At 39.4% G+C, this 25679-nt stretch overlaps 1 protein-coding gene across 3 annotated transcripts in view; it reads left to right on the forward strand.

Annotated features, from left to right (window-relative positions):
* Nucleotides 1-25679, forward strand: part of znf385b (zinc finger protein 385B) — a 435743-nt gene that overhangs the window by 93503 nt on the left and 316561 nt on the right. The window contains exon 1 of one of the 3 annotated variants that reach the window (XM_072579098.1): nt 8290-8307. The exons of the other annotated variants lie outside the window; for them this stretch is intronic. The gene's annotated coding sequence lies outside the window, so the exon portion shown is untranslated. Of the gene's footprint in view, nt 1-8289; nt 8308-25679 lie in introns of those variants that run through there. 3 annotated transcript variants of the gene reach the window in all.

Below are 25679 nucleotides of genomic sequence, written 5' to 3' on the forward strand. Positions count from 1 at the left end.
AGAGGAGCCAGTACCTGTCCTTGTGGCACTTCACTGGTCACAGGCCTCCAGTCTGAAAAACAACCCTCCACCACTACCCCCTGTCTTCTACCTTTGAGCCAGTTCTGTATCCAAATGGCTAGTTCTCCCTATATTACATGAAATCTAACCTTGCTAACCAGTGTCCCATGGGGAACCTTGTTGAACGCCTTACTGAAGTCCATATAGATCACATCTAGTGCTCTGCCCTCATCAATCTTTTTTGTTGCTTCTTCAAAAAACTCAATCGAGTTTGTGAGACATGATTTCCCACGCACAAAGCCATGTTGACTATGCCTAATCAGTTCTTGCCTTTCCCAATACATGTACATCCTGTCCCTCAGGATTCCCTCCAACAACTTGCCCAGCACCGAGGTCAGGCTCACCGGTCTATAGATCCCTGGCTTGTCTTTACCACCCTTCTTAAACAGTAGCACCATGTTAGCCAACCTCCAGTCTTCTGGCACCTCATCTGTGACTATCGATGATACAAATATCTCAGCAAGAGGCACAGCAATCACTTCTCTAGCTTCCCACAGAGTTCCCCGGGTACACCTGATCAGATCCTGGGGATTTATCCACCTTTAACCATTTCAAGACATCCAGCACTTCCTCCTCTGTAGTCTGGACATTTTGCAAGATGTCACCATCTATTTCCCTACATTCTCTTCATTTAATGTTTGGTTAAAAAAATGCAGTCAAGATAACGTCTTGAAGAAGTTTGCATTTCAGATGTTCAGGCGATACACATTTCAACTTGAATATCCTAAACTTTAAGTCCCAGAAGTTAGGGAAATATAATAGGTAAGAGAAAGTTTCAGAAACTTGGAGTTGTGACCCGGAAGGTGACACACCTTGTATGAAGTACTGAGAGAACAAAGGGTACAAAGCCTCAAGGTCAAGAGGGTGGAGCGAATGACTTAAAAGTCATGGAGTGTGGAATGAGTCCTCATTTCAATATGGGGTATATGTGCAGTGTAATAAAAATGCCTATATTAATGGCATGATGTAACAAGTGTCATAGAGATTCTGAGAAGAGAGGATGGAATAACCTGTACCAGAGAGCTGTGTTACAAAGGTCAGGTTAATATGCAATAGTTTGTAAATAAAAGAGCTTACTGGAGCTCCCGAGGGTTAGTCGTCACACCCAGATACAACATAGAAAGACCCAAGACCATATAGTCTTAGGGAGCAGTATCTCAGTTGTATAGGGTTGGAACCTGTGGACTAAGTCTCATTGCTCCCTAGCCCATGAGAATTGATCAACTAAGTGATGTATCAATAATGACAGATCAAAACAAACTATGGAGCGTGGAGACAATTTGGGAACGGAAGACCTGAACAGAGATGATAACTGAAGGCTCTGACCAACCTTACCTTGAGACAACCCAGAGTGGCAAGATTTAGACTGAATGTAAGAGAAAGGACCCTGAGTGCACAGCAGGCCACTGGGAGTCTTCGTATTCTCAATGAGCATTTTCCAAAATGAGAGTAGTATTCAAATCTTGTATGAACAAGACATCCAGCAGTTGGGTGTGTGTCAAGGTCGGGTGGGGCTAAGGTTGATTCAAATTGTGATGTATTCCCCAATGGACATTGCTCTCTGCGTCAATGCCAATCTCTTCATGCCCTGGAGAAAGTCCACTACAAATTTACATCTCAGACTTTCAAGTATGATCACAAGAATTTATTATTCATTGCAGGAACTTTATCAGCTCAAATCTCAGACTAGTTAGATTCCTATCCATAGAAATCAATTTTCGCAGCTAGCATGTTCATGAAGGTGGTTGCTTAGAGTTTTTTTTCTTTTATGAGTTCACTGATCCAATAGTAATTTGTATCACAACATTAGAAACAGGAGGAGGGGGCCATATAGCTCCTTGAAACTTCACTGCCTGAAAAGATCACGGCTGAACTTTGAATTCACTTTACTTTTCCACCAGATTAATTTCACATCATTCAGTTTCTATTCATGAAAGCAATTTAAAATGTGTTAACATCTGCAAAGCTCTGATGAGGCAACTTATTGCTTCGTTCCAACATATAACTGTTATATGAATTGATACACTTGGAGAGTTTGAGTTTTCAGTTGTTTTACAATTTACCAATGTTAAAACACATCATTTCACATATTAAATAAATCCCAGCCCATGATGGGTCAAATTAAAAGTAGTCTGTTGGAGCTTTTAGGATGTGTTCATTGGATGTGGGAATTATGAGCTGGGTCAGCATTTATTGCCCATCCATAGTTGTCCTGGAGAAGATGTTGCTGAGATCTCTTTCTTGAATCCCTACAGTTCATTTGGGTGCTGCTATATCCACAATGCCATTAGGAAAGGAGTTCCAGGAATGTGATCCAGCAACAGTGAAGGAACAATCGTCATGTTGGTTTGTGGCATGCAAGGAGACCTGCAGGTGGCGATGTTACCATGCATCCTTTATCCATATTGATTGAGAGATCTGGAAGATGGTGAAGGAGCATTGGCAATGATGGTGAAGTTGAAGTGTTCTTGTGGTCCATGACAATCAAGCTGACTGCTTTGGCAAACTGGCTTCAAGCTTTTTGAATTTTGTTGGAGCTCCGAGAGAATAATCCATTGTTTTTTTAACTTGTGTCTTACATGGGGGACAGGCTTTGGGAATCCAGAGGATCGTAAGACAAAAGAATTGAGTAAGCCATTTAGTCCATTCTGTCTACTCTGCTATTCAGTGAGATCACGGCCAGTATGATACTCCTCAACTCCACTCAGCAATCCCCAGAGCCTTTGGTTTCTTGAATAGTTTTACATCTGTCTCAGCTTGGATTATATTTAATGACCCAACCTTATCAGACTTTTGAAGTAAACATTTCCTCAGATTCACTACTCAGAGAGGAAAGAATCTTCCTTATTTCTGTCCTACCTCGGTGGCCCCACACTCCGAGATTTATACCCTCTGGTTTGAATTCTTCTACGAAGGGAAAAGTATTTTGTGCATCTATTCTGTCTAGCTCTCTTAGAATTTTACATATTTCAGTTAGGTCATCTCATTTTTCTAAACTCTAAGGAGTAGAAGTCCAACTAACTCAACTCGATTCTTTTCAGTCCCCTCCTGTTTATTGTGTATTCCTTTGGTTTGTTTGCCTTCTCAAGTGCCTAACCTTGCACATCCATAGGTTGAGATCTATTTGTCACTTTTTTGCCTACTCTGATAAACCATTGATATCATCCTGTGGTCAATAGCCACCCTCTTCATGATTTGCTGTTAACTCCTTTGAGTCAATTTTTTGCATTGTGTGCAAATTCCCCAATAATGTATTCCATATTTAAGTCTATTCATTAATTTGAATCATAACAGCAAGGGACCCAAAGCTGACCCTAGTGGAACACCACTGGAAACTGCTTTCCATTTGGAAAACCATCCATCGGCCATTATCCTTTGTTACCTGTCACTGAGCTAATCTTGGATCCATTTAATCGCTTTCCCCTGTACCCCACAGGCATGAACGTTGCTGACCATTCTGCTAAGGGGGCCCTTGTTGTTCAACTACTCATGTCTGTGTTGACCGCATTTACTGCACTACCCTCATCAATCCACATTGTCACTTCATCAAAAACATTGAATTAAGTTATTAAGGCATGACTTCCTTCACAAGACTATTCAGATTATATCTGATTCATCCATACATTTCAAATGAATAGGCCATCTCTCTGAGTTAGCCCATGACTGAGATCAGACTATTGAAAGAGCCTGGATGAGTTCGTGCTGTGCATCTTGTAGATGTCACTCACTGTTTCCACTGTGTGTTGGTGATGAAGGGAGTGAGTGATGAAGATGGTGGATGAGGTTCCAGTCAAATGGTCTGCTTTGTCTTGGACAATGTCAAGCTTCTTAACTGTTAGCTCCATTACTCTAGGAAACTGAAGGTATTCCATCACCACTCCTGACTTGTGTTTGTAGATAGTGGATAGGCATTGAAGAATGAGGAGGTGGGTTACTAAAGCTCAATTCTGCCCCAGTGTTGCAGCTGCAGTATTTTTGTGGTTGGTCCACTTCAGTTTCTTGTCAATGGTAACCCTCAGGATGTTAGCAGTAGGAGATTGTGATGCTAATACCAATAATTGAATGTCATGGGGCAGATTGGTTAGATTGTCTCTAGTTGGAGACAGTCATTGCTTGACATTTCAGTGGTACAGTTGTGACGAGCCACGTATCCTTGAGCCTGAATGTTGTTGAAGTCTTATGACATACGATGTGGACTGTTTGAGTGTCTAAGGAGTTGTCAGTATTGCTGAACATCCCCGTTCTGACCTTAATACAAGCAAAGTTATTGATGAAGCAGTTGAATATGGTAGTGTCTTGCATATGACACTGAGAAACTTCAGACATGTCCTGTGGTTGAGATGCATTGGCGTCCAACCACCAACGATCTTCCTTTGTGCTAAGTATGACTCTAGTCATTGGAGATGCTGCTCCTATTTACATTTGGCTAGGGCTCCCTCAAGCCTTCATCAGTTGAATTGCCCTGATGTTTAGGGCAGGCACTCTCACTTCGCTTCTGGAGTTGAGCTGTTTTGTCTATGTTAAGGAGAAAGTGAGGACTGCAGATGCTGGAGATCAGAGCTGAAAATGTGTTGCTGGAAAAGTGCAGCAGGTCAGGCAGCGTCCAAGGAGCAGGAGAAGAAGGGCTCATGCCCGAAACGTCGATTCTCCTGCTCCTTGGATGCTGCCTGACCTGCGCTTTTCCAGCAACACATTTTCAGCAGTGTCTATGTTAAGGAACCGAGTAGCCCGAGTGGAACCCAAGCTGAATGTCTGTGAGCAGGTTACTGCTGTGCAAATTCTGCTTGAAAGTACATTTTGCTCATGATCAAGTGTACATCGATGGATAACTTGCAAATGAGTTGGACTTCTTTTTGGAGACCTGTGCAGTTTTCCATAATGCCAGTTAGGTGTCACTGTTGATAGGTGTACTAGAACAATACAGCATTGCAAGGGCTGCAGCTTGTTCTGGAGCACGTAAGTAGTATTGCTGCAATATTGTTAGGAGCTATAGTCTTTGCAACACCTTGTGCCATCAGTCATTTCTTGATATCACATGGGGTCAACTGATGAAGACAGCATCTGTATTGCTGGAGATATCTGAGACTGAGGTGGATCATCCAACCAATATTTATAGCTGAAGATGGTTGCAAATACTTCGGCCTTGTATTTTGTGCTAATGTGCTGGGCTCCTGTTATTCAGAATTATGATTGTATTTGTGAAGCTTCCTCTTCCTATTCGTTCTTTATTATCCACCACCATTCACAGCTGACTGTACAATACTGCAGAGCTTAATGCGATTATTGGTTATGCACTCACTTAGCCATGTTTATTACATTGTGCTTCTGCTACTTGACATACAAGTAGTCTCATTATATAGCTTCACCCGGCTGGCAACTCATTTTTGGGAATGCCTGGTGCTGCTCCTGACATGTCCTTCTGCACTCTTCATTGAACCAGAGTTAATCCCTTGTCTTATTGGTATTAGGAGAGTTCGGGATGTGGGCCAGGAGCTTACAGATTGTGGTTGAATGTAATTTTGCTTTTGACGGCCCACAATACCTCATGGATACCCAGTTTTGAATTGCTCAATCTATTTGAAATCTAACCTGTTTAGTAATGTTGGTAGTGATATATAACAATATTAGCCAGCCAGGTCAGTTATGGTGCTACCAAGCCATTAACTATGAACTAGATCTTTGCAACAGTTTTTATATCAATAAATGTCATTATTACACTGTTTGTTCCATGATTTGATCAGACATTTTATGTTGTATTGCACATCACTCTGAAGAATTGCTTCGTAATGAGATATTGTTGCAGTGTAAATGTATGTTTAGTTGAGAGTAGAAAATTATTTCAGAATCAGCAGCTGGTGTCATGTTTACTATATTAGAACAAAAGTCAGAGTAAAATTAAGCTGCTTATGGAAAACGTGTTTTTTTTTGAATGAAAATAAATGATTCTATCCTCAGGTCTGTGTGGAGTTTGCACATTCTCCCCGCATCTGCGTGGATTTCCTTTGGTGCTCTGGTTTCCTCCCACAATGTGCAGGTTCGGGTGAATTGGCTGTGCTAAATTGCCCATAGTGTGCAGGGATGTGTGGGTTAGGTACATTAGTAAGGGGTAAATGTAGAGTAGTAGGGTAGGGGGATGGGTCTGGGTGGGTTATTCTTCAGAGGTTCGGTGTGGACTTGTTGGGCCTAAGGGCCTATTTCCACATTGTCGGGATTCTATAAAATATTAACAATGTAATTGCATTTTGAAGTATGAACTAGTAATTATAACCGGATATTTGATGATAGTTACCACAAATTTGACACAATTGTTTGTGACTCACAGAATCTCTGCATTGTGGGAGCAAACCATTCAGCCTCTTGAGTCCACACAGACCCTCCAAAAAGCATCCCACCCAGACTTACTCCCCTACCCTATTTCTGTAACTCTGCATTTCTCATGTCTAATCCACCTAGTCTGCATATCCTTGGAGACAATAGGGAATTTAGCATGGCCAATCCACCTAACCTGCACACCTCTGGATTGTGGGAGGAAACCGCAGCACCCCACAGAAATGTGCACAGGCATGGGGAGAACGTGCAGACTCCACACAGACAGTGATCCAATGGGTGGACTTGAACCAGGGTGCCTGATGCTGTGAGGCAGCAGTCCTAACCACTGAGCCACCATTCCTGAAAAGGTACAAAATATCAAGCAAATCGCTTTGTCTTTTGAATTTATTTTCACTTTTCACAAGCCAAATATATGAACAGTTTGTTAAAGTGAACATTTTAATGGTTTTAACATTATAGCTGGAAAATTTAAATTAAAATGAAGACAAACTAACTCACTATATAAAGGACATTTAATTTCATTACATATTTTCCAGATGAAATATTCTCCATTAAGTAAAAAAAACTTACAAATATTGCAAATCAAAATAGGAATGGGTACTGCAAAAAAAAATTTGAAATAAAAAGTAGATTATTATTTTGCAGGGGAATCCTTCAATGACTCATGAGTAACATTCAGTTATTCTCCTTCAGGTATTGAACGTGCTGCTCTGCATTAACAACATATTTTAAAGACTTAGATTGATATTAAATTTTGTCAGGAATGAAATGTGTAACCATGAATACAAAAATCTGCATATTTAAAGAAGTATGTACCTTTGAATAAGCTGCTAATTCTGCATTCCTACTCAAAGTGTACTTTGCAATCCCTCAGAGATTTTAAATTTCACTTAAGTTCAATTGTGATTTGTGCGCAGAATAGCAATGTACACTTCAGAAGACACGTGGTTTATTTTATTTAAACATTTGAGATATTTTCAACAGCATTTAACTGAACTAAATTTCACCTTCTAAAATGTTAGAATGGAAAACATGATTTCATTTAGTGTGGTATTCATGCTACATCTGGTTGAGTAAATGTTAGTTCACATTGTGGGCAAAAGCACGAGTCAGAGATGCCTTTCTATTAAGCTACATTGTGTAATTGGTACCTATGTCAACAGGACTTTTCTTTTTGTGTGTTTTCTTTTTTAGCTGTCATTTGTAATGATATCAGTTGTTGTTTTGGTCTGTCTGAGGAAAAGCAATTATGCTGATTTTTCTTTGACCCCCGCCCCCACCCCGCCAGAAGAACAACTCATCAGCTTTGGATTTGTCATCCTTTCATTGCGAGAGTGTCATTTAAATTATAGAAGCATAGAACACTGATTTCCTTCTGTCACTGCTGTTTATCATTGAAAAGGGAAATGCTATTTTTAGCATTAACATAGTGTTCGTCGATGAATCTTCATCTGTAGCTTGGATCTGGCCATGCTGAGAAACCAGTAATTGCGACATTGTGGAATTTGAATATGTTACTGCAAGTGATTATCCTCACTGTCAATGGGGACTTTCTCTGCCTGTTTCTACATGTTCTGCTGCTCGGATTTCTTCCGAGACATGCATACCCTTTACCATAGCATGTAGCAGCACATTGTCATCAAATCGAAATTATTTCGCTTGCTTCATAAAACGAGTCAGTATTCCAATTTCTTGCTCAAGTATCCAGGATTTTAAAAGGCCACTGACTCTAACCTGCAACCGTGGAAATCTGCTGTACAAATAACACCTGATTTCTAACATAGTACTGCAGGTCTTCAAACAAGAAACCAAGGAGTTTTAACAGCACAATTGTCAAAACTGTCTTTTATTCTATACAACCTTGCAATTGGATATTTGGTGATCCCGCCATAATGTGGAATAGATTGCTGAGGAAAGGTGAGTCCTGTGTCATTTACTTTTCTTCTGGATATAAAAACAGCAAATGGATGACCTCTGGGATTAGCATGTAAACCTCAGTTTCTCTTTTTAATCCATTCATTGCCAATGGCAGTTGTAATGGGTTATATTTAAAGCTGACAATTACTGTGACGTATAAATACTATTCACTGCTGTCCAAGAGTGTGTTCTGCAGGCATTAATATGTTCCTCTTAACATGTTTTCTGAAGGTGTATTTACTTATACAAACTGTTTATTTACAGACCGAAAATTCTGAGTGGTGCCATCACCTTACTCACAATGGGGTGTCTGTTGGGTTAGACTTCTTGTCAGTACTTGATTTTTAAAAAATTGATATGATAACATCCCCAAAGAATCTCGACTGATTTTTATTCTGGGATTTTGTGTGTTTTCGATGGTGAAAATATTGTTGCACCCTTTGAACTGAAGACATTGTGTTATTTTCCTTCATCAGCCGTATATTTTTCTGTACCTATTTCTTACTTTTCTACTGGTTAAGATCCAGTATCAGGTAATATAGAATTCAATCATGAAGAAAACTGTAACTGACTTTCAAACAAAATTTTGCTATTTTAATAGTGAAATTTTCTATCACTGAAAAGCTGAAAAAAAAGCCAAGTTTTTGTCAGTTGTGGGCAAGTTACTTGCAAATAAATTGAAGTCTGTGCAATATGTTATTTATAGTGTATTATATAATGAATTTAAAACAGCATATCACTTTTTGAATTGATGAGCAATTATTTCATTTCATGTTTGAAGACATTGCATGCATTTTTAAAGGCAAGATCACTTTTATGACCATCTTCTCCAATTTTTGAGTAACCATATGCTGCCTTGTGATGAGCTAAATGATGTATGGAATAGTCTGAAGCAGGCTGACAGCTTCCTGTGTTCATAGATGTAACTTCCTGGTTGAGTGCACTGCGCTGAAGCTCAGTAATGTATTAAAACTGATTATCTGCTCGCTATTTTCTGTCCTGAACAAGTGACAAAATAATAGAGATAGGGTCCTTTTGAGTTCAGAGCTAAAATAGAAAAGTACCCTGAATCTATTTTATCTTTTCCTCTAAGAGGCAAACAGCTTCTGACCTACTATCAGTTTTCAGTACAGATAATTAAAAATATTATTTTGCTTTCTCTTATTGCAGTTGTGTGTATCTTTGTTACATACCCCCCAAAGGCATTTTTCGTCATTGCACCATTGTCTTTAGTCATGCGAATGAAATGTTACAAACTCTGTGTATTTTTAAAGCTGCTGTACATTCTGCCGTATGATCGGTGAACAGAAGGTATGTTTTCTATGTATTTCTTCTGCCATAGGTTGGGTTTTCATGAATTATGGACTCGGTTAAAAAGCGTCAGATCATAGAATGGTTTCATGAGGAGTTTCAAGTGTCAACCTGATAAAGCTGTCAGACGGTGTTGCTCACATGCTGCCAGGAGAAGGTGCTGCTTTGAGATACAGCCAAGCAATCCCACAACCAACGGATGAAATCAAAGCTCTGCAGTTGTGGCACACCCTGTTGTGAATAGTGATGAACAATTCAATAGCATACAGAAGGAGGAGGCTTTACAAATATCACCATCCTCAATAAGAACATATCGATTAGCTATCCAGAGGCCTAAGCTAATGCTTGGGGACAAGGGTTCAAATTTCCTGATGGTAGCTGTTGCATTTTAAACTTTGGAATTGAAAACTAGAATGGGTAATGGTGATCATGAAACAATTGCAGGGAAAAAGCAATCTGGTTCACTGATGTTCTTCAGGCTTATAGAACAATGAGGTATCAACTTCAGGAAGTTATAACAGAAAAGTACTTGCTCATCAACAGCAGAAGTGGAAATGTGCCATCCTCACCTTAGTCTGACCTACTTAGGACTCAAGACCCACCATAATGTGGCTGTTTCTTAACTGCCCTGTGCAATGGCCCAGGATACCACTAAGTTCAAAGATATTTGGGGATGGATAGCTGGCTTTGCGAACAAACATATGTCCCATGAAAGAACAAAAATTGATAGGGAGCTTGGAACATCAGTGCAAAATATTGGCAAACAACTTCAGCTGGAAGTGTTAAGGGGATGATTAATCTCAGCTGTCTTCTGAGGCCCCTAGTATCATAACCAATTTGATTCACTCTACATGATACCAAGAAAGAACTGAAATCACTATCACTGAAAAAGCTATGACAACGTTCTGCAGTAGTGCTGAAAATTGTGCTCTAGAATTAGCCACGTCCCAAGCCATGCTCTTCCATTTCAGCTACGACATTGGCTTTTATCTGATTTTCTCAACTGGAATTTGCAACAAGTCAAACCTACAAACTCTGTCCTTTTCCATCACTTGGATAAAAATCGACATTGCATAAAGAGATTAAGAAAGAAATGTGTGAAGCATTAATGTTTTGAATTGTTTTGAGTATTTTTAAAATGTGAAATGTTTAATAATAAGGCTGTAAGATCATAAGACAAAGGAACAGAAATTAGGCTATTCAGCTCATCGAGTCTGCTCCGCCATTGAATCATGGCTGATAAGTTTTTCAACCCCATTCTCCCCATAACCTTTAGTCCCCTTAATACTCAAGAACCAATTTATCTCATAAATATACCCAATGACCTGTCCAACACAGCCTTCTGTGGCAATGAATTCCATTGATTCACCACTCTCTGGCTGAAAAAGTTTCTCCTTATCTCCATTATAAAAGGTCTACCCTTTACTCTAAGGCTATGCTCTCGGGTCCTAGTCTCTCCTACCAATGAAAACATCTTCCCAATATCCACTTTGTCCAGGCCATTCAATATTCCATATGTTTCAATTAGATCCCCCCCTCATCCTTCTAAACTCCATCGAGTGTAAAGCCAGATTCTGCAAATGTTCCTCAAAAATCAAACTGTTATTTCCTGGGACCATTCTTGTGAACCTCCTCTGAACACATTCCAGGGCGAATACATCTTTTCTGAGATATGGAGCCCAAAACTGCGTACAATACTCCAAAGGTGGCCTGATCAGAGCCTAATTAAAGCCTCAGAAGTACATTGAGAGCTCTTCAGGATATTCAAGACCCCTTAAAATAAATGCCATCACTGCATTTGTCTTTCTAACTACAGACTCAACCTGTAAGTTTACTCTGAGAGAATCCTGGGCAAAAATTCCCAATTCTCTTTGCACTTCAGACTTCTGAATTTTCTCCCCATTTACAAAATAGTCCGTGGCTCTATTCTCCCTCCAAAGTGCATGACCTCAGCTTTCTCATGTTGTACTCCATCTGCCACTTTTGCCCACTTTCCTGACCTGTCCAAATCCTTCTGCAGCCTTCCTCCTTCCTCAATACTACTGTCCTCTGCCTATTTTTGTATTGTCTGCAAACCTAACCAGAATACCCTTAGTTCCTTCATTGAGATCAATAATGCATAAAGTGAAAAGTTGTGATCCCAACTGAGCCTTGCGGAACACCACTTGTCACTGACTCCCATCCTGAAAAGGACCCTTTTATCCCCACTCTCTGCTTTCTGCCAGACAGCCAAACTTCTATCCGTGCTAACACCTTGCCTCTGACACCTTGGGCCCTAACCTTACTCAGTAGCCTCCTGTGTGGCACCTTGTCAAAGGCTGCCTTGAAGTCCAGGTAGATAACATCCATTGGCTATCCATGGTCTAACCTGCTTGTTACTTCCTCAAAGGATTCTCACAAATTTGTCAGGCATGACCTCTTCTTGATGAAGCCATGCTGGCTTTGTCCTATTTTACATGCTACGAGAGTTTTCAGTCTGAAAGTGAGAATGGATACGATGAATTAACTCCTGGGAGTGCTCTGAGAATGTTCCAGGCCATCGATGTATAAACAAGGCTGATTCTTTGTTACGTGGAAGAAACACAATATTGTTGAAGGTACATTATTTTCAATGAGATGCAAAATCAGCAGTCCTGTCTGCCTGTTGGAGTGATAGACTTGACCCATTGGAAGTATTTGAAGAAGAGCAGATTTTTTCCCTACTGCAGTCTCCTCTTCCTTAATTAACATTGATTTTAAAAAAGCCTGTAATATTGACTGCACACTGCCTGTATACTAACTGAATGGACTTTAAAAAGTAATTTATTCTAATGACACAATAGGGTCTCGTACATAAGTTGGTATAAGTTGTTCCTTTTTAAGAGTTTCAATTTCCTTACCAGGTACAGTAGAGGATGTGAAAATGAATTATTTTTTCTAAACCTAACAATTTGGCCGAAATGCTTTCTTTTTGCTGATATTTGGTGAAAAGTTTGAATTTTTTGAGGGCTTTCTGGCATAAACCCAACTATGACCTGTCTGATGAACATTCTTGGTATATTAGCATTAAGTGGTCAGAACTAGATAAAAGTTTAAATTTAATTTTTATTTCCAAGTTGTATATGTTCAGGATATTTTTAGTTTCGTTTTCATGCATACATCTTATGTGAGGTTTTTAATCCAACCTTAAGGTGAATAGTTTACTTTCAAAAATGAGTCAGAGAGAAATATAAAATCGAGCTGTTGCTTCACAACAATGCGTCCGATGGCTCACGGAGAGTGAGATAGAAACAGCTTCCATTTAGTGAGAGAACTATCCTGAAGTTGATTGTGTCCTGGTCCCTTTCAGAAAGAAAGGGCCTAGCCAACCAATAGTGGAGTCTAGCAATCTTCGCAACAGTCATGGCAAAAGAGATAAGAACTGAAAGGCTCCAGAAACAGAAGGCTGAGGAAATGGGGTTTAAGGAACTCGCATAAAGTAATAAATGAGACATATCAGTAGCTTATTTACAGGTCTCATGAAGAAGCATTAAAGAAGCTAGCATCAAGTTATTATGGAGGCTTGTCAGAAAAACAAACTGCATGAATTCATGTAAGATTCTGTTCGTTGATTTTTTTTTTAGATTAGAATGAGTCTAAACATTATGGCATAGACAACACACAGGGGGCTAACGCCTTCAATACATTACCTGGGCTGCCACCAATTGTTAAAGTTAACCCCAGAATGTAACTTTAAAAAAATGTTTTGTGATTTACTTATGAAAGAAGTAAACTAACTAACATGATCATTCTAACAGATGAGAGACTTAACAAACCATCAAAGTATTTTTCAATGTATAATTTCAGTTACATCACACTGCAAACTTTTGCTATAAATTCTGTGTCTTACAATTGTGTACTCCACAACCACCTGATGAAGGAGCAGCGCTCCAAAAACCAGTGCTTCCAATTAAACCTGTTGGACTATAACCTGGTGTTGTGTGTGATTTTTAACTTTGTACACCCCAGTCCAACACTGCCATCTCCAAATCATAGGTATATTTGAGCTAACTGAGAGCAATATTAAATTGGAAACAAGGTGAACCTGCACAGAGGTTTGTGTAACTATAAGAAAAAAAAACTTGAGTTTTTATTCCTGGTATTTGCAATAACTCCATTTCAAATAACTCATAGATGATATAAAATAGCTTTCTTCATTTTACATTTACTAAACTCTGTTCTTTTGTTAAAATATACATTTGCAGCTTTTTTTGTGAGTATTTGACATGATTGAAAAACCTGTCAGAATTTTTTGACGATGGAATTCGCGGAATAGATGAGGGGGGAAGCAATTGGATTGGTGTATTTGGTATTTGAGGTGACTTTTGCAAGCATCTGATACCAGGAATTAGTAAACAATTTAGATCACATGGGAATGGAGGTAATATATTGGCGCGAATTGAGAATTTATTGACAGAAAACATTAGGACTAAAGAAGATATTCTCAGGTTAAAACAGGAAGTGTAGGAGAAACTCAGCAGATCTGGCAGCTTTTCTGGAGAGAGAAATAGAATTAATGTTACAAGTCCAGTCTAACTTCTTCAATTCCAAAGGATACAGTGGAATGCAAACTGTACAGATTTTTATGTTTGTTTCATTTGTTTTGCTACATCCTTAGATTCGCAGGCTATAACTAGTGAGGTGTCACAGTGATCAGTGCTTGGCCCTTGCTGTTCACAATCTGTATTAATGATTTGGGTGTGGGGACCGAATGCAATGTTTCTATGTTTTCAGATTACACAAAACTAAGAGGAAATGTAAATAGTGAGGAGGATGCAAAGAAGTTTCAGGAGGATTTAGGCAGGCTAAATGAATAGTCAAGAAAGTAGTAGGTGGAATGTAACATGGGTCAACATGAAGTTCTCCACTTTGGCAGGCAAAGTAGAATTTTGAAGTGTTCCTTTTAAATTGTGATAGATTCAGAAGTGTTGATATGCAAAGGGACCTGGGTGTCCTTATTCACAAATAACTACAAGTTAACCTGCAGGTGAAGCAAGCAAATAAGAAGGAAAGTAGGATGTGGCCTTTATCACAAGGGGATTTGAATCTGAATGCAGCAGTGAAGTGTTCCTGCTGCAAATCTGCAGTGTCTCAGTGTGAGATTGCACCTGGAATATTGCTTCCTGTTATGGTCTCCTTATCCAAGAAGGGACATGTCTTCCATTGAGGGAAGGCAGCAAAGGTTCACCACATTGTATAACCCTGTCATTCCAGGAATCAATGAGGAAAGATTGAGGAAAATGTATTCATAATTTTCAGAAATGAGAACAGTGAGAAATATTTGCATCGATCATGAGGAAAGATGCAGGAAGGATATTTCCCCTGGCTGGGGTTCTGATATCAGGTGTCATTCCCAGAACAATGAATAGGCCAGGTAGGATTGTGGTGAGGAGGGATTCTTCACTCAGGCAATGAACCTGTGGAACCCTCTACTTCAGAGGGGAGATTCTGCAATTGAGAATAACCGAGACTGAGATCGATAGGTTGATATGTATTGAAGTTGTCAAAGGGTTTTGCTGGAAAAATGGCATTGAGGTAGAAGATCAACCAAGTTGAATGTTGGAGCAGGTCTGAGAAGCTAAAGGAACTACTCCTCTCCTGTTTCCAATGGATGTGAATAAAAATAGAGTCGGCAAGCGAGAAACTTGAGGGAAAACAGTACCAGTCTCCAAAGATAAAATAAGTGGTGGGGAATCAGGTAGGAAGCAATATGAGGATGCATCAACCAAAAGAAATGTCATGGGGTTATGTAACAGGACAGCAAGCAACTATTTGGTTGATTGGAGAGCACTTGGTAAGGACCATGTAGCTGGAGGAGCTTTGAGACATTGGATCTGAACTTTCAATCTTTTCAGCATATTTTGAAACAAAAATAAAAGTATTGTTAGCACAAGGATAGATGCTGACTGATATTTCTGTTAAGTCTTCCATAGGTCTTCAGTGTATGTTTTTCAATTTAATTAGTCAAATAAATAGAAGCATGGCAGTGATGTTGAGTCGTTTAATGGCAGATCCAGAGTCCTGTGGAGTGTCAGTGTGGTTGTAGGTTTAGGTTCCCTGGTTGTATACACCTCTAATTTCCTGATCTAGACCATGCCCTGCATTGTTTGGTGATTGGCCAACAGCTTCTACTAAGTTCTACTAAGTTCTGAAGAAGCGTCACAACACTCAAAATGTTAACTCTGGTTTCTCTCCACCAATTCTGGCATATCTGCTGAGTTTCTCCAGCAGTTTCTGTTTTTGTTCGTCAGATCTCCAGTACCTGCAGGTCTTTGTTTTTATCAGTTGGCCTTTGTTTTTAATCCAAAGTTTTAGTCACCACATTATAGGGAGGATGCAAAAATTGTTTACTAGAATGCCTCCTGACAAGAGTATATCACTTATAAGGAGAGGGTGAACAAACTGGGATTTTTTTCGCTAGAGGATTGGAGGCTGAGGGGTGACCTGATAGAAGCGTATAAAATTGAGAAATGTGGATAGGATGGACAGTCAGTATCTTTTTAGCAGGGTGAAAATGTCAAATTGTAGGGGACATAGTTTTAAACTGATGGGGGAAGTTTTAATGGAGATGTGCGAGGGAAGTTTTTTTACGTCAAGGGTGGTGAGTGGAATGTGCTGCCAAGGGAGCTGGTTTGAAACAGATGCATTATCCAAAGTTATGAGGCATTTGGACAGACACGTGAACAAGCAGGGAATAGGGAGATACAGACCACATGCAAGCAGAAGGGAGAGGTTTCGAATGGCGATATTGTCGGCACAAATATGGTGGGTTGAAGGTCCTGTTCATTTGCTCTAATGTTTTGTGTATCTGTATTCTCACTGAATATTTGCTGCCTCTAGCCATTTCTTAGCTCCATCCAAACTGATTCTACATTTTGATCTTCTGAGATGCAGTATCTCAAATGTACAAATAGAAAAATTCGGTGCAGAAGTAAACCATTAGGCACCTCAGACCTTCTCTATTAATTAGTAGGAACATTGGCTGTTTCAAATTCCACATTTCATGTATATCTGAGAACTTTAGATATTTTGTTCAGCAAGGGAATCGGTTTAACTGTCTTACAAAATGTTAATGGCCCTGGCTCCACTGCGTTCTGCACAAATTGCTGAGGAGAAAAAGAAAGTCCTCATCTCTGTGTTGAAGTTGTCAAAGGGTTTTGCTGGAAAAATGGCATTGAGGTAGAAGACCAACCAAGTTGAATGTTGGAGCAGGTCTGAGAAGCTAAAGGAACTACTCCTCTCCTGTTTCCAATGGATGTGAATAAAAATAGAGTCGGCAAGCGAGCAAACTTGAGGGAAAACAGTGCCAGTCTCCAAAGATAAAATCAGTGGTGGGAAATCAGAAAGGAAGCAATATGAGGATGCATCAACCAAAACAAAGGGCAATCTGTGGCTTTTAAGCAATGTCTCATAATTCTGGATTCACCCTGAAGAGGATACAACCTTTCTGTGCCCATTCAGGATCTTTTGCGCTCAAATTACTCCATGTTCTCAACTCCAGTGGAAATGAGCCCAGCCTGTCAAACTTTTTGTGATAAGACTATTCCAGGTATCTATCGAATACTCTTCCTCTCAACTGCCTCCAAGCACACAGTATTCAGGATTTGGTCTTAGCAGTTTTGTGAATAACTGAAGCATAGCATCCATGAAGCATTCCAATAGGCTTCTTAATTACTTGTTGTATTTGCATACTAACATATTGTCCCTCATACACAAGAATATCTGGTTCATAGAATTGTTAGGGTGCAGAAAGAGGCTATTCAGCCCATTGAGTCTGCACTGGCTATGTGAGCATTTCAACTTAGCGTTAATCTCTTATTTTTTTAAATCTTTGGTGCGGACTTCATTATTTTCTCTCTTACTCTAACTCTACCTTTGATCTTCCTATTCTGGATTTTCAAACTGTATGCCTCTTCAGCATATTGTGCACCATGTTGTTATAATTCTAATATCCTCTCCTGGTTTTCTTATATCTGCTGAATTTGTTTAACATCTCCCCAACAACACTAGCAAAAATGTTTCACAAGGAACTCGACATGACTCTGTTCAGAAGCAACCCATCGGATTTGTAGAGATCCTATGTCCCCCTGAGCTGTCCCTGATTGGTCTTATCTTGCTATTTCTGTACTCAGTTGCATATGGCATTGGGAATAATCAGAGCTTACCATGTTAGAAGTTCTACTTATTAATTTTCTACCTAGCTCCGTAAATCCTGATTGTTGGACCCCATCCCACACATAGACCATAATGGCTAGCTGTTTGTCTTTTCTCTGAAGAATGTCCTGCAGCCATTCTGTGTCATGTCTAACCCTTTAATATTCTGTTCAGAATCTTGGTCATCCTGCAACTATGTAATGTCAGTTTAATCTTATTGGTTTGCCTCTACCTCTGTTGTCAATTCCAGCCACTTGGTTGTGAATGCAATGTGTGTTCAGTTTGAGTACAATATCTTTGTCTGTTGAACCTTTCTCCACAGTTTGAGGCAATTATCACTGCCCCTTGTTTCTGCCAACATCGAGTTTCACTCACTACGTTTCCTTGAACTATCACTAGTTTTCTTTCTCTTCTATCTGAATTACCCCTCAAGGTTTCCACTCCCCTGCCCCTGGAGACCTCTCGATGGCACCAGCAAATCTCTCTGTGGGGATATTGATCCAGTTAACATGTAACCAGTCCTCCTGGTACAGATCTCACCTAACCAAGAACAGGTCCCAACGCCTCGGAAATCTGAAATCCTTCCTCCTGGACCATTTCTCCAGTTATGCATTTATTTTTCTCTATCTTCCTATTCCTGTACTCACTAGCACTTGGAGTATTTCTGAGAATCAGCATTTGGAGTAGTCCTCAGATTACCACCTTTAACATCCTGCTTTAACATCTCTTTCCTGAGTCTCTCAAATATGTTTTAAGGACCTCATCCTCTTTCTCCTAACAACAGAAGTCATCACTTCTGGCAGTTCACCATTTTGTATCAGAATGCAGAGCAGTTGCTCTGCGACATTCTTGATCCAGGTTTCAGGGAAGCAACATTCAATCCTGGAATCAAGTCTACATCTGCAGAAACATTGTTCTTTTTCCCTATTGAATCTCGAAATAATCTTCCACTCTTCCTGTCCTCTGCGACCGAGCCACATGTGGTGCCAGAGACTTGGTTTAGGCTATATTTCTCTATTGCCTTCACCACTATCCAAACTGGAAAACCAGTTAATAAGTGAGATGGACTGAGAATGCTCCTAACAACCACTGCCACCCATTCTCTTTCTGCTTGCACTCTCTCAACCTGAGATGTGACTATCTCTCTAAACATGAACTCCATTTATTTCTCAGTCACACAGATGTGCTGCAGTAACGCTAACCATCCCATGAGTTCTGAAGCTGGTAAACATGTGGTTTTCTCTGCCACCAAAAAGCATGTGACTTCCTGTATGTCACAGGTTGTATGTTCCATGTGGCCAGGCTGCCCGGCCATGCTTTATCTTAACTTGACAGGCTATTTATTAGTGTAAACTGAGGCTAGAAAGTAGAATTGCCCACCGCCAGTTTCTTCTTCTATTTCAACATCACCTTTTATTCCTGGTGTCAGATTTGGAGCTCTGCCTGAATCGCACTCCTGCCAGCAGCTTTTATGCTCAATTCAACTCTCGCTCCTACTTGTCATTTTCCAGTTGTCTAATTAATTATTTTACTTGTGATTTTTTTTTTAAACCACTGTCTCTCCTCACACCTACTTAACGTACTATTTTAAACTTTATCAAAACAGTAAAACTTAAAAAACAAAATGGTAGATAGTACAGCTTTTTATTTGTTTCATTCTTGGATATTGTAATTTAAATGGAGTTGCTGGAGGATTATTTAGCTTCAATTTATTTTGCCATTTTCTAATTTTCAGCTATTTACAAACAGTCCCTCAGAATAGTTAGTCCACAACCCAATGTGATATCTTTCTTTAATTGTTTTCCAAACAGATTAAGTTCATGAAGTCTTGCTGTTTTAAGCCTCTTGTGTCTGGTAGTATTTTCCTTTGGCTTTCTTTCTCCTGACTCCCTGCTGCTGGTTTTATCTGTGTTGTAACAGCAAAGTTTTTCCGTGGCTTGGTTCCCACTCTGAACAAATGCACATTGGCTGCTATTAACAAATGTCAAAGAAAATGTGTGATGTTGATGATTAAGAAACCGCTGCAAGTTCATGTTTTACTTGCAGTTACTGACTTTACGATTTAACCATTTTGAATTTACTTTAACTGATGGAAATAAACATGAGGTGTTATCCATGGGGTCACCTTCAATGAATATGTTTGATTTGATTATTTTACAATTAATTCTGAATGTTATTAGCATCACATATCAAGTGCTAAATAGCATTGATATGTATGACTGGTTTGAACTACTTTTCTTGCATTTAAAATGCTGTCTTTTATGAGTGTTTAGCAAAACAGAAATACAGGAATTAATAATTTTTTTTCTAAATTTGCATGTACTTGTTTTTCAATTTGCATTTGATTAAATATTTTATCTTCTAACTTTAAAGTGAAAGGATTTATATTTTTTTAAAAATTAATTGAAATCTATTGAATTAATCAGCTTTAAAATATTTAAGTTAATTTGCATTGTAATATTTAGGTTAGTTTGCACAATTTTATTGTTTGATCAGTAAAGCTATATAACGATAAGCTTGGTTGAAATTATTAATACAGAAAAACAATGCCTGAAAAGTCATTCCTACAGTCCTTGGGGTATTAGATGCAACTATGTGGTTTAAAAGCATGAAATTAGTTTTACATGGAGCACATTTTTCTCATTTATTTTTGTGGTAATGGTCAATTTATGGTTCACTGCAGTGTTGCCGACTTTTGTTGGACTTGAATAACTTGTGCTAAGGTGATCTTCCGAGATAAAAACTAAATTGCACCCCAGAGAGAGGACTGCATCACTGACCACAGAACGCAATGAGTTAGTTGGGCACAATTTATCATTTTCCAAAGAAGCATAATTTTTATTTGCGTGTTTGTGTTTGTGGTAGAAGATTATGGAGTATTTTGCATATTTGACATAGGAAGTTTAGCTTTCACATTCATGTTGTTGAACAATATTCATGTTGTTACTGAATCATTCCTGTTTGCTGCAATGGGTTGAAAATTGAAGGGGTGTAGATTGAAATTTCCTTTGTACAAATAAAGCCCTAGATATGACAAATCAATCACAATTTTTTTCATCACAGGTGTGCTGCAAAAAATGAAGGAAGCTTTTGCTAATGTATATGTATATGCATATTGATTATTTCAGTTTTATCTTTTACAACATTCTTGTGGGCAACTCCATTCCCTTACCTGTCAGAGCCTTTGCCTTTTCCCAAAACTTACTGATTTCTAAAATCACTGTGCCTGATGAATAGATCTTGTCTCATGATTGTACAGTATATAGTTATTGAGCTTCTCCCATACCTCCACGAATATGCTATGGAACAGATACTAAAAAATCATATTTACTTCACAATTGATGGACATTTATTTACAAAAGGCATGCAGATGTATAAGTAATGATCTTTTTAATATAGTTATGTATTTTCAATGATGCCTTTCTACTTAGCTGTTCGTATAGAACAGATTGGCATAGAAATTACAACTGTGGCCCAGCTGTAATTATGGTCAACATTGAACATCTCCACTCCACCGTGTTGATGGTGAAAGATTCACTGATAGTAATGCAGTTATGTGAGAGGATTTAGATGTGAACATTACCCTGAGAAACTCTTGCAGTAATCTTCTGAGGTGATTAGCTAACCACATACATCCTGATTATCTTGGAGAGCATTTTGTCCCTCGTTCCCATTTCATCAACTGTTATCATTTGCCACTAAATGTCACCTTGATGTTGAAGGAGCATGATTTTCATCTCAACTTGGAATGTAGCTCTTTTGTCCATATGTGGTCCATATAAGTTTAGCATCCAGCTGAACAAAATGAGACAGTGGTGACCAGTGTTCCCTGTAAATGCTTTTACCTTTACACATATCTCTGGGGTCTATGTGTGTTGTGGCTTCTGGAGGGAGAAACCAATCATGAGTACACCAATTGATGTTGGAGACCAGGTTATTGCTCAGTAAGTGCCACTTGGTTGGACTGTCAATAATACTTTCTGGTCTTTTCATGGTGGGTCCAAATGGATTGGATCATCTTGGGTGCCACAAAATTGTAATTTGATGATCCTTCTGTTTTAGGTGTATAATGTCAGTTTGGGAAGTAGAGTTTTTATATGTAGAGAAACCTGGTTTGAGGGGCTGAACACACCTGAAGCCATTGCTGCTCAACAGATAGCCTATGCATATTTAGTAAGGTCAAAAACAACCAATGGCCCCACTTTCAGTTTCTTGGTGGACTTGAGATTTATACAATTGTTTTCATAAGTGTTTTAAATTATTCATATCATTTTCCAAAATAAAGAGAATGCTTGAGCATATGAGATCATGATTGAAATCTCTCTGTCAGGGATATCACAGGGTACTCTGTTATGGGGATAGATTGCAGGGAGGTGATTTTGGTATTACAGAACCAGGAAGCAACTGTAAAATGTAGAGGGGTAATTGATTTGAAGCAAAAGGCTATCAGAAATTGGTTGTGTTTTCTGATTTTTGGACTCACCAAACATCGAAGCTGCAGACCCATGCCCTGAGCTCCTCGACACTTCAGCTCCTAGTGGAACGGCCCCATGAAATCTCATACATTTGAGAATAGCAACAACACCATGGAAAATTGAAGGAAGTTTCTAAGAGCTATGGCAACATTTGGCTGGAAATGGGCTTCCGAAAAGCACTTGATAAAGTGCCACACAACAGGTTTGTCAGCAAAATTAGAGTGTACGGAATAAGGAAAGGACAGTAGTAGCATGGGTAAGCAATTGGTTGATTGACGAAGACCACAGAAAACTGATGAAGGTTTGATTCTCAGAATGGTAGGATATCAGAATAGTAGAGTATTCTCCAGTGGGCAATGTTAGGACCTGATTTTCCTGACTTGATGGGCCCACAATAAGCATGGCTGACTACATATTTTGCAGAGCTCATTGACTTTGTTTCCACATTCTTAAACAGCCCACTCCATGCCACGTTGCTGGGCAAGCTCCCAATGACAAGCATTCTGCATGCTGAAGGTTCACTCTGGTTATTATAATTAAGCTGGCCCGAGTAATTTGGTTGAGGTCAGCACAGGGTGAAACTTTTGATACAATCTCATTTCAGGTGGGTCTGATGCCAGGTCGAATAATCTTAGTTTGTTCGTCCAGTACTCCTACATTGCTCATGCATGTAAAGGTCACAATGTTATTAACCTGCTTTGCTTCAATTTAATTTCATGAACCAATGGGCATCAGCCAGGCATGCACTGCACATTGTACACCTCAAATTAATGAAGTTTTTGTGAAGTGAAATTATTTCTATATTTGGTTTCCTGCTCTTGGAAATCACAATGGCTTAAATGTATCTCTTTTTAAATATTGACTTTGCTTGTTCCATGAAACATTAGCAAGTTTTGAATATGGCACTTATCTGAGATTGTTTTCAAAGCATTTCTCAAAATGTACTTTATTATTGAGTATCTATTATCCCCAGGTCATTCAGAATTAATAGGCTTCAATTTTATGCTGTTCTCTAATGTTTAATGCTTTGTTTTAAAGCAGGCAACTGTTTGCTATTAGCTGCCATATAAACTATCACACGATATTGAACTGGATGAATCAGAAGCTTTTGTCTTGCCTCTCATTTTCAAATGCTTGTTTGTATGTTCATTTAGCATTATAGACTGCATATCATTTAGCACTTTATATCCCCACACTTTAAATTAATTCATTGCAACAAACTGGGATGCCAAAACTCAGAAAAATCACCGTTTTCTGTTTAATTTTGTCCACATTGATAAACAAATCCTGATTCCAAACATTTGAGTCAACCATCAGTTCCGGTTTTGGTCATTTACAGACTATTTACTTCGATTTGTTAAGATACACAGGGCTCAGAAGATGCCTCTCAATTTGAAAAAGCAGGCAGCTTCCGTACAAGAAGGATGGATTGCACTGAAATTGGAAGGGGACGAATATATTGGCAGGGAAATTTGCTAGAACTGCTTGGGAGGATTTAAACTAGTAAGGAGGGGGGGGGGGGGGGGGGGGGGGTGGGGTGATGGTGTGATGGTGTGGAAGATAGTGAGGAAAGAGATCAGTCTGAGACGGGTACAGCTGAGAACAGAAGTGAGTCAAACAGGCAGGGACAAGGTAGGACTAATAAATTAAACTGCATTTATTTCAATGCAAGGGGCCTAACAGGGAAGGCAGATGAACTCTGGGCATGGTTAGGAACATGGGACTGGGATATCACAGCAATTACGGAAACATGGCTCAGGGATGGGCAGGACTGGCAGCTGAATGTTCCAGGATACAAATGCTACAGGAAGGATAGAAAGGGAGGCAAAAGAGGAGGGGGAGTGGCATTTTTGATAAGGGATAGCATTGCAGCTCTGGTGAGGGAGGATATTCCTGGAAATACATCCAGGGAAGTTATTTGGGTGGAACTGAGAAATAAGAAGGGATGATCACATTATTGGGATTGCATTATAGACTCCCCAGTAGTCAGAAGGAAGTTGAGAAACAAACTTGTAAGGCGATCTCAGCTATCTGTAAGAATAATTTGGCAGTTATGGTAGGGGATTTTAACTTTCCAAACATCGACTGGAACTGCCATAGTATTAAAGGTTTAGATGGAGAGGAATTTCTTAAGTGTGTACAAGACAACTTTCTGATTCAGTATGTGGATGTACCAACTAGAGAAGGTGCAAAACTTGACCTACTCTTGGGAAATAAGGCAGGGCAGGTGACTGAGGTGGGGGAGCACTTTGGGGCCAGCGATCATAATTCTATTCATTTTAAAAGAGTGATGGAAAAGGATAGAAAAGATCTAAAAGTTGAAGTTCTAAATTGGAGAAAGGCCAATTTTGACAGTATTAGGCAAGAACTTTCGAAAGCTGATTGAAGGCAGATGTTCGCAGGTAAAGGGACGGCTGGAAAATGGGAAGTCTTCAAAAATGAGATAACAAGAATCCAGAGAAAGTATATTCCTGTCAGGATGAAAGGGAAGGCTGGTAGGTATAGGGAATGCTGGATGACTAAAGAAATTGAGGGTTTGGTTAAGAAAAAGAAGGAAGCATATGTCAGGTATAGACAGGATAGATTGAGTGAATCCTTAGAAGAGTATAACGAAAGTAGGAGTATACTTAAGAGGGAAATCAGGAGGGCAAAACGGGGACATGAGATAGCTTTGGCAAATAGAATTAAGGAAAATCCAAAGGGTTTTTACAAATATATTAAGGACAAAAGGGTAACTAGGGAGAGAATAGGGCCCCTCAAACATCAGCAAGGCAGCCTTTGTGTGGATCCACAAAAAATGGGGGAGATACTAAATGAATATGTTGCATCAGTATTTACTGAAGAAAAGGATTTGGAAGATCTAGTCTGTAGGGAACTAGATGGTGACATCTTGCAAAATGTCCATATTACAGAGGAGGAAGTGCTGGATGTCTTGAAACGGTTAAAGGTGGATAAATTCCCAGGATCTGATCAGGTGTACCTGAGAACTCTGTTGGAAGCTAGAGAAGTGATTGCTGGGCCTCTTGCTGAGATATTTGTATCATTGATAGTCACAGGTGAAGTGCCGGAAGACTGGAGGTTGGCAAACGTGGTGCCACTGTTTAAGAAGGGTGGTAAGGACAAGTCATGGAACTATACACCGGTGAGCCTGACCTTGGTGGTGCGCAAGTTGTTGGAGGGAATCCTGAGGGACAGGATGTACATGTATTTGGAAAGGCAAGGACTGATTCGGGATAGTCAACATGGCTTTGTGTGTGGGAAATCATGTCTCACAAACTTGATTGAGTTTTTTGAAGAAGTAACAAAGAAGATTGTTGAGGGCAGAGCAGTAGATGTGATCTATATGGACTTGAGTAAGGCGTTCAACAAGGTTCCCCATGGGAGATTGATAGCAAGGTTAGATCTCATGGAATA

This window comes from Chiloscyllium punctatum, chromosome 10 (assembly GCF_047496795.1).
Source record: "Chiloscyllium punctatum isolate Juve2018m chromosome 10, sChiPun1.3, whole genome shotgun sequence".
NCBI classification, from domain to species: Eukaryota; Metazoa; Chordata; class Chondrichthyes; order Orectolobiformes; family Hemiscylliidae; genus Chiloscyllium; species Chiloscyllium punctatum.